Source organism: Physeter macrocephalus, chromosome 12 (genome assembly GCF_002837175.3).
Source record: "Physeter macrocephalus isolate SW-GA chromosome 12, ASM283717v5, whole genome shotgun sequence".
In the NCBI taxonomy this organism is placed as follows: domain Eukaryota; kingdom Metazoa; phylum Chordata; class Mammalia; order Artiodactyla; family Physeteridae; genus Physeter; species Physeter macrocephalus.
In genome coordinates this window covers 76,308,648-76,316,427 of record NC_041225.1, presented here as the reverse complement: position 1 = coordinate 76,316,427, position 7,780 = coordinate 76,308,648, and the positions used below count along the sequence as shown (strand labels likewise).

Sequence of the window (7,780 nt, the reverse complement as noted above, 5' to 3'; positions counted from 1 at the left end):
TCCCTGGTGGCGCAATGGTTGAGAGTCCGCCTGCCGATGCAGGGGAAACGGGTTCGTGCCCCAGTCCGGGAGGATCCCACGTGCCGCGGAGCGGCTGGGCCCGTGAGCCATGGCCGCTGAGGCTGCGCGTCCGGAGCCTGTGCTCCGCAATGGGAGAGGCCACGACAGTGAGACGCCCGCGTACCGCAAAAAAAAAAAAAAAAAAAAAACCTAACATGTAAAAATCCAAAAGATGAAAAAGTATAGATTAGGGAATGATAATATACACCTAATAATAAATTCCCTCATCATTTCACAAAGACCTATAACATAACCAAGGGCAAATAATCCCTGTGGGTACTGGTTTTCTCAGCTGTAAAAGAAGAGGGTAGAATTTGGTTCATTCACTGATTCTATAGGTATTTATCGAGTGTATATTATGGGCCAGGCAGTGGTGCATATGCTTAAAACCTACATCCACTTTAGGGTTCCTTGTAACAGCAAAAAATTCTGAGGTCAGTGTTTCTCCAACTAGGGTTCATAGATGAATTACCAGAAACCTAAGAGTTCCCTAGAAGAGTTTTTAGATTGTGAGTTTTGATTCTGAGGATAACATTAATAAAATCATCCAGGTCATTAGGATGACAGAATATTTCCGTGCCTATTCACTTTTCTGTTGTAAATTAATTGTAAATTAAGTTGGTACCAAGAAATATTTTAATTGTCCACGGCTAATTTTATTTTATTCTATTTATTTATTTATTTATGGCTGCTTTTGGGTCTTCATTGCTGCGTGCGGGCTTTCTCTAGTTGCAGTGAGCAGGGGCTACTCTTTGTTGCGGTGTGCGGGCTTCTCACTGCGGTGGCTTCTCTTGTTGCGGAGCACAGGCTCTAGGTGTGAGGGCTCAGTAGCTGTGGTGCACAGGCTTAGTTGCCCCGCGGCATGTGGGATCTTCCCGGACCAGGGCTCAAACCCGTGTCCCCTGCATCGGCAGGCAGATTCTCAACCACTGTGCCACCAGGGAAGCCCCCACGGCTAATTTTAATAAAGGACAATGTGGAGAAGAAAGCTGGTATAGAGAAGAGATGTGTTAGTGCCAAGTGAAGGCAAGTAATGTCCTGGCACAACACATGGCTTCACAGTAGAGGGTTAAAGAGAGAAAAGTGGAGAAAGAGTAAGGGCTTTGAAGGGCACATGGCAGTACAGGCTAAATGCAAAAAAATTTTGCGCCACAAGAGGCTACACAAATATTTGCATTATAATCAGCTATTTAATTTCAGGAAAACACTATTACTTATCACATTAAGTAAGCTTATTAGTTTGAATTGTGTTGGTTTGAGTTTTCACTTGTGTCCATAAAATGTAAATTTGGTTTATGATCGTATAGGTGTGTTTATACCCAGTATTGTTAGTGCACATTTAATTTCCACTATAATAATAACTTAAGTCATCATAGGGAGTTTTCAAGTTTTTTTTCTTTTAAAAAGGTCTGTACATTACTCAAGTTTGAGAAGCATAGCATTAGCAATTTAATAAAACTGGATTTACAACAATGTTATCTACCCATTCAGTTGTAAACATGTAAGATAAGGTTGAATTTAAACATACCAGGTGGGTTAATATATCATATAATTTACATAGATTATACTTAGCCAAATTGCATCATATGTATGCATATTCAGTATTTATATGTGCATATGAATATGTAAAACTCAAATATTTCTTCTTAGTATAACAGTTATCCTTTAAATTGATCACTTTTTCTGATCTCTTTTCAGTAGATATCTGGAAGACTGTTATTTACCTCTTTGGGTGTTAATCCAGGCACAAGCCTTGCCACTGATTCCCAGTTGATGGTCTGGTGGATTCCAATTAATGGGTAAAGGATCATGTCCAACACCATTTGGTTGTTATTGTTTAGGAAATTGTTGTTTTCTGAATATCCACGACTCATCTTTTGGAACTAGAGACAGAGAAGACAAATAGATTTATTTGCATCTGAAATCCAAATGTTTTCAGAACATTATAAATCAGTTATAATTCATTCCTAAGAATTATCCACTACTACATATAGGAAAGATAAAACTGACCTAAAATCAAAACAGAATATATAGCTCAAATCTCTTCAAATATAACAGCATTTGAATATTATGGATTGGTGGATAAACAGATAGAAGGATGGACAGGTGGGTAAATATGTGATTAAAAATTATGATAAAATGTTAAGGGTAGAATATAAGTGATGGGTATACAAGTGTTCACTATAAAATTCTTTTGATTTTGCCATATGTTTAAAATTTTTCATAATAATATGTTGAGAGAAAAAGTTGAATACAATACATCTTCCTTAAAAAAAAATCCTTATGTATGCCTGATCTGTATTTTGATTAGCAGTTCATGGATGGTAGAACTAAACTGTGAAAAAAAAAAGCTAGTTAAAAAGAATGATAATTTCATTGCAGTCCTAAGCCATATTTCCTTTATTTCTCTGTGAGTGAATGTCCATGCTATAAACAATGGAGGCTGAGTATACTTAATTTTGACTGACGTAATCAAACGAAACTTAGAACTAAGTTAATCTGACATTTTAGGATAAGCATAATCATTGTTACTGCGCATGTGATTATGAGTTATATATGGTGGGGAGAGTTTATCAACAAATGTAATTAGCATTGTTTTTATATGTTTGAAACATTTTTTGGAAAGTCCTTATTCCTTATCTTCAGAAGCAATGTGACAACTGGCCTGATAAGGTTTAACCCTTACACACACCCAAACAAACAACCTGACTCTCATATATAAAAAGCCAAGGCACCGCCACACACATACACACATGCACTCACACCTGCAGAGTGGAGGCTTCACCTGCTTCTTCATCTGGCTCCCCACCCTCTCCTACCATCACACATCCTCTGGTTCAATCCAGGAGACCTTGAATCAAGTGACTAAGGGTGTGTCCAAAATCTTCAGGCAACAGGATGACCAAGAAAAAAGTCTCTAGAAGGCTTTCCAAATGGATGTCGCTCAATAAACATTTAGTGAGTCCCAACTATAAGCCAAGCATTGGGGATACCATAATAAATATGGCATGGTCCCTGTCCTCAAGGAGTTTACTAGTAGAGAGTTGAGGATACAAACAGACAAACATCATTTTAATATCACTTGCTGACGCCAAAGCAGAGGGGAGCCATCAAGAGGCAGAGGAGGGACACATAATAGCTGTTGGTATTGTGGAGGAGGGTAAGGCCGCGGTACCAAAGAGAAAAAGAAGCTACCTCCTTCAACCTTAGAGAATTTTAAGAACTTATTTACTGAGTATTTACTAGTAGCCTGGAGCTGGGCTAAGCCTTTTATATAAGTTATTTCAATTCTCACCACAACCCTATAAGATAGATGCTTTCCCCAATTTTACAAGATGAAGAAACACATTCAGAAAAGTTAAATAATTTGTACAAGGCCACAGAACTATTAAGAGGCAGATCAAAGACTCAAATCCAGGTAAAACTGACTCTCAAATCCATGCTCTTTCCATTATATTCTAGAAGGAGAGTATAGGGGAGACAGCAGTTGGGAATGATGGCTTAGGGTAGACAGAGAGTCTAAACATTTTGAAGTTAGTTATGATTCAATGAAACAATTTTGAAAGCTGTTTGTGAGGCAAGGGAGGGAGAAGGCTTTGGTATCGAAGAGAGAAAGCTACTCCCTTCAAACTTAGAAAATTTTGAGAATTTATGTCGATTATATCTCAATAAAGCTGAAATTAAAAAAAAAAAGAAATTTAACATTTACTGAGGCCTCACCATGTGCCAGGCATTATAATATGAAGTCAGAACATAAATTTACAGATGAAAATGATGACAAAGATTTACAGCTAGTCATATCTATGACTTAACTGATGTTGAATCTGGGTTGGGAATATAATCTCCAAATACAAGCTGTTCCTATGGAAGAATATTACCTATTTTAGGACAAGAAGTATAAAGCAAAGATCCACTGAGAGACCAGTATGGAAAAAGCAATGAACATAGGAGTCTGAAGCTCTGGTTTGAGTTTTAACTCCACACAAGTTAGTCAAGGCAAGTCATTTGAAATTCTGCAATAAAAATTAAGTGCTGGTAATACCTCTACTTGACATCATACAAATAATCAAAGGGATTATTTTTGTGAAGGCACTTTGAAGACAATAAAAGCACCTTACAAATGTGATGCAACATAAAATAACAGTATCTATCTCCTAGGATCCTGCTAAGGATTATGTGAGATGTTTAAATGTTGGAATGGGGAGTTGGAATGCAGAAGCTCTCAGTTAAGTGTTAACTATGATTAGTACTATGTAATTGTTTTTTGTTTGTTTGTTTGTTTTGCGGTACGCGGGCCTCTCACTGTTGTGGCCTCTCCCGTTGCAGAGCACAGGCTTCGGACGCGCAGGCTCCGCGGCATGTGGGATCTTCCCGGATCAGGGCACGAACCCGTGTCCCCTGCATTGGCAGGCGGATTCTCAACCACGGCGGCACTAGGGAAGCCCCTATGTAATTGTTTACATAAAATACTGATGTAGGACATCAGGTGGTAGACATCATAAAGTTATCCTACATATTTCTGCATGAACATTAAAAAGAAACAAAGAAAAACACTAAGCACTCTAAAAATCACAGCTTCCTCGCGACAGAGAGGTACCTTGTTGATGGGCCAGAATCGTGTTGGGTATGGACCCTGGAGCCAGACTACCCAAATTTTTGTCCTGGTTCTACCACTTAAGGTATTATCTGGTTCTGATTACGTATCTTTATGCCTCAGTTTCCTCATCTGTAAAACAAAGAAAAGTAGTAGCTAGCCCACATACTTTTGAGGACATATGGACAGTACTACCTGGCACATAGTACTACATAATGTTTGTAGTGGTAACATTACCATTCCAAAGATCCTCAGATTAAATGGATTCAAAAAGATTAATGTGACAGATGAAAGGAGAGACAGCAACTTTCCAATGAAATATGCTCTCAACAAAATGAGTAGAAAGTCAGATCTAGATTCTTATCTAGTTTACCATTTCCAGCAGTACAACCTATGATTTCAGTGGTTCGGCTACAACATAAGGAAAATAATACCTACCTCTGAGGTTATTGTAAGGATTCGATAATATATATAACACACTACCTGGCATACAAAAGGTGCTCAATAAATAATTTATTATTGCTATTATTATTTTCCTATTTTGGCCATTATTGGCATAAAAATTTGCAAAAATTAGTTTAAGAACTGTAAAACAATGCCTTGAGACCAGTTGAAAATAGATTTTACAGAACTTCACTGTTCTCTACTTGTGTGCCTAGCACATCATCACTTTTCATACCACGCAATTTGAGAAGTATGTTAGAGTATGGGGTATTTTATTACAATGTGTTTGGGCCTCAATAAAAATTAGTCTGAAACAGAATTCAGGGAAAGGACGTGGGTGCTGTTTTTTACTTCACTTCCAAAAAGATTCATTTAAAATTTCTAAAATATTTATTGTGGCCTACAATGTGCAGGCACCTGTTAGCTAATCAAATATACTGTTCATATAAAATAATTAAAACTTGTATGTGTATTTCCGATATAATACTACTCATTTATAATATATACGTTTAAGAATAATTTAGATCATCTAAATGTGAAAAATTTTTTTCTGTTAACATTTTCCTTACACAACTGAATCATATCAAGCAAGGGAAAACTACCCAGTATTAATTCCAGTTAAACGAATGTTCAAGAAAGCATCCCTTAGAGTCAGAATGTAAGTATGAAAGGTATAGCATTGACGGATAACCCTTAATAAATTCTTTCAGAGTAGCTGTCACAGTGCATCCCATTCTGGAAAAGAAGTATAGACTTATCGAAAACTGCCAATAAGAAAAAGTCTGAAGCTCAAACTACACTATTACTAGATCTACACCCATTCATGATAAAACATGAAAAAGATGTTAAAGTTTAATGTAAACGTGTTATTCACCAAAAATAAAAATTCTATTTGTTTAATACTCTACACTTGAAAAGAACACACCTCATGTCCTCTCCCCCATTCCCACAATCGTAGTTTATTTAAATGTATTAATAAAACCAATGTAATTAAGACCAAACAGAGGTCCACTACTGGGATCTGTATTTTCGTTTTCTTTTTTCAAACAGAAAAAGGGTCTTGTAGACAGAGACTTCTTCCCCTAGGCAGAGGAAGATGGGAAGCGACGGCGGCCAGTAGGGCAGGTCAAAGGCCTCTGGCATAACAGAGGGTGGAGGATAACAGAGTTATTCCGCACTAGGATAGAAGCCTTGTGCCCAGGCTTTCTGACCACGAATGAGAACGGAAGCAGCTGGCTTTCATCGTGAAGGGGAAAATAAAATCACAGCTGAAACCCAGGAAGAATAGATCAAAGCCCTGCAAACCGTCGGCCCAGAGGCTCGCTGCGCAGCACGTCCCTGGGGCAGCCCAGACCTTTGCGGTCTCCCCGCCTACCCCGTAGGGGCAGAAGCTCCGGGAGCGGAGCGGGTGAGGGGCGGACAAAGGCGCGGGGCGGGCAGCTTAGGCGAAGGAGGGGAAGATGCGGGGCACGGACCCGGGGCGAGGCCGGGAGGCAGACGCTGGGGCTCCCTCAGCTGGTTGGCGGGCTGGACGGGCTTCGGGGACCTGGAGTAGGCACGGCTGGCAGGCTGCGGGTTGCGCGTGGGGGCGTTCGGAGGCACTTTGGGCGAGCTGGACCCCGGCCGCCAGGGGAGGAGGCCGCAGAGGGAACCCGCTAGCTGCCAGCGGTACCGCCTCTCGCCGCACTTCCCGCCCCCAACCGGCACCCGAGCCCCCTCGGCGTCTCGCTCACCTCTACGCCGGGGCGGCCCTCGCTGCGCCTCCGTCACCTGCAGAGGCCGGTACCGCCCGCGCCATGAACCTGCCGCGACCACAGCCGCGACCCCGGCCGTGGCGCCCTCACAAGCCACCCCCGCCCGCTAGCAGGCGACGGCGGGGTACCAGCTCCGCGGGGCGGGGGAGCGCGGGGATCGAAGCCGCCAGCCAATCGCAGGCCAGCGCCTCTGCGGCGCAGCCAATGAGCGACAAGCTCCTGACGGGAGGGAGGGAGGGAGCGGAGGAGCTGCGGCGGCGACTGGCCGCTGCGCCTAGCCTTTGCATTCCTCCTCCCCGGCCCCCGCTCGCATTCACTGTAGTCGCAGTGCAGCGTGCCACCCTACCAGCGTCTTGCCTCTTAGCAACCAGATGCCCCGAGCCAGAACTTACAAATCAACTCTGAGTCCAGAAGAAACTGGAACGTAGGGGAGATAGAAGAACTCAGATAAAAAAATGGGTGAAATTGTTGGAGTCTTTGGTATATACCTGCCTAGGTAGAATGGGAAAATTGCATGATCTGAGCGACATCAAAAGAATCTAGGGTGAAGCATTGTCTTCATCAGGAGGCATCTCTTGAAAAATGTAAATAGCTCTGGGTTACACGTTGAGTTTTCGTACATTAATATGTTCAGCAAGTGTGTTAGTGTGGTGACTACTGTTGGGAACCTAGTCAGATGTATAAAGTTCAGCCTTGTAGGGTAAATGCTACATGTCAGTGTTCCTTTTTTTAAAAAATTTATTTTATTGAAGTATAGCTTATTTACAGTGTTGTGTTAGTTTCTGCTGTACAGCAAAGTGATTCAGTTACACACATATTCTTTTTCATTATGGCAGGATATTGAATATAATTCCCTGTGCTATACAGTGGAACCTTATTGTTTATCCATTCTATATATAATAGTTTGCATCTGCTAATCCCAAACTCC

The 7,780-nt window shown here is 41.3% G+C and overlaps 1 long non-coding RNA gene across 1 annotated transcript; it reads right to left on the bottom strand.

Annotated features, from left to right (window-relative positions):
* Positions 1-1,790: 1,790 nt before the first annotated feature.
* Positions 1,791-6,931, bottom strand: LOC129392605 (uncharacterized). Its single transcript, XR_008618780.1, has 3 exons — positions 6,832-6,931; positions 4,658-4,786; positions 1,791-1,943 (listed from the first exon to the last, which is right to left on the bottom strand). It is a non-coding gene; the product is annotated as an uncharacterized lncRNA (long non-coding RNA).
* Positions 6,932-7,780: the final 849 nt, after the last annotated feature.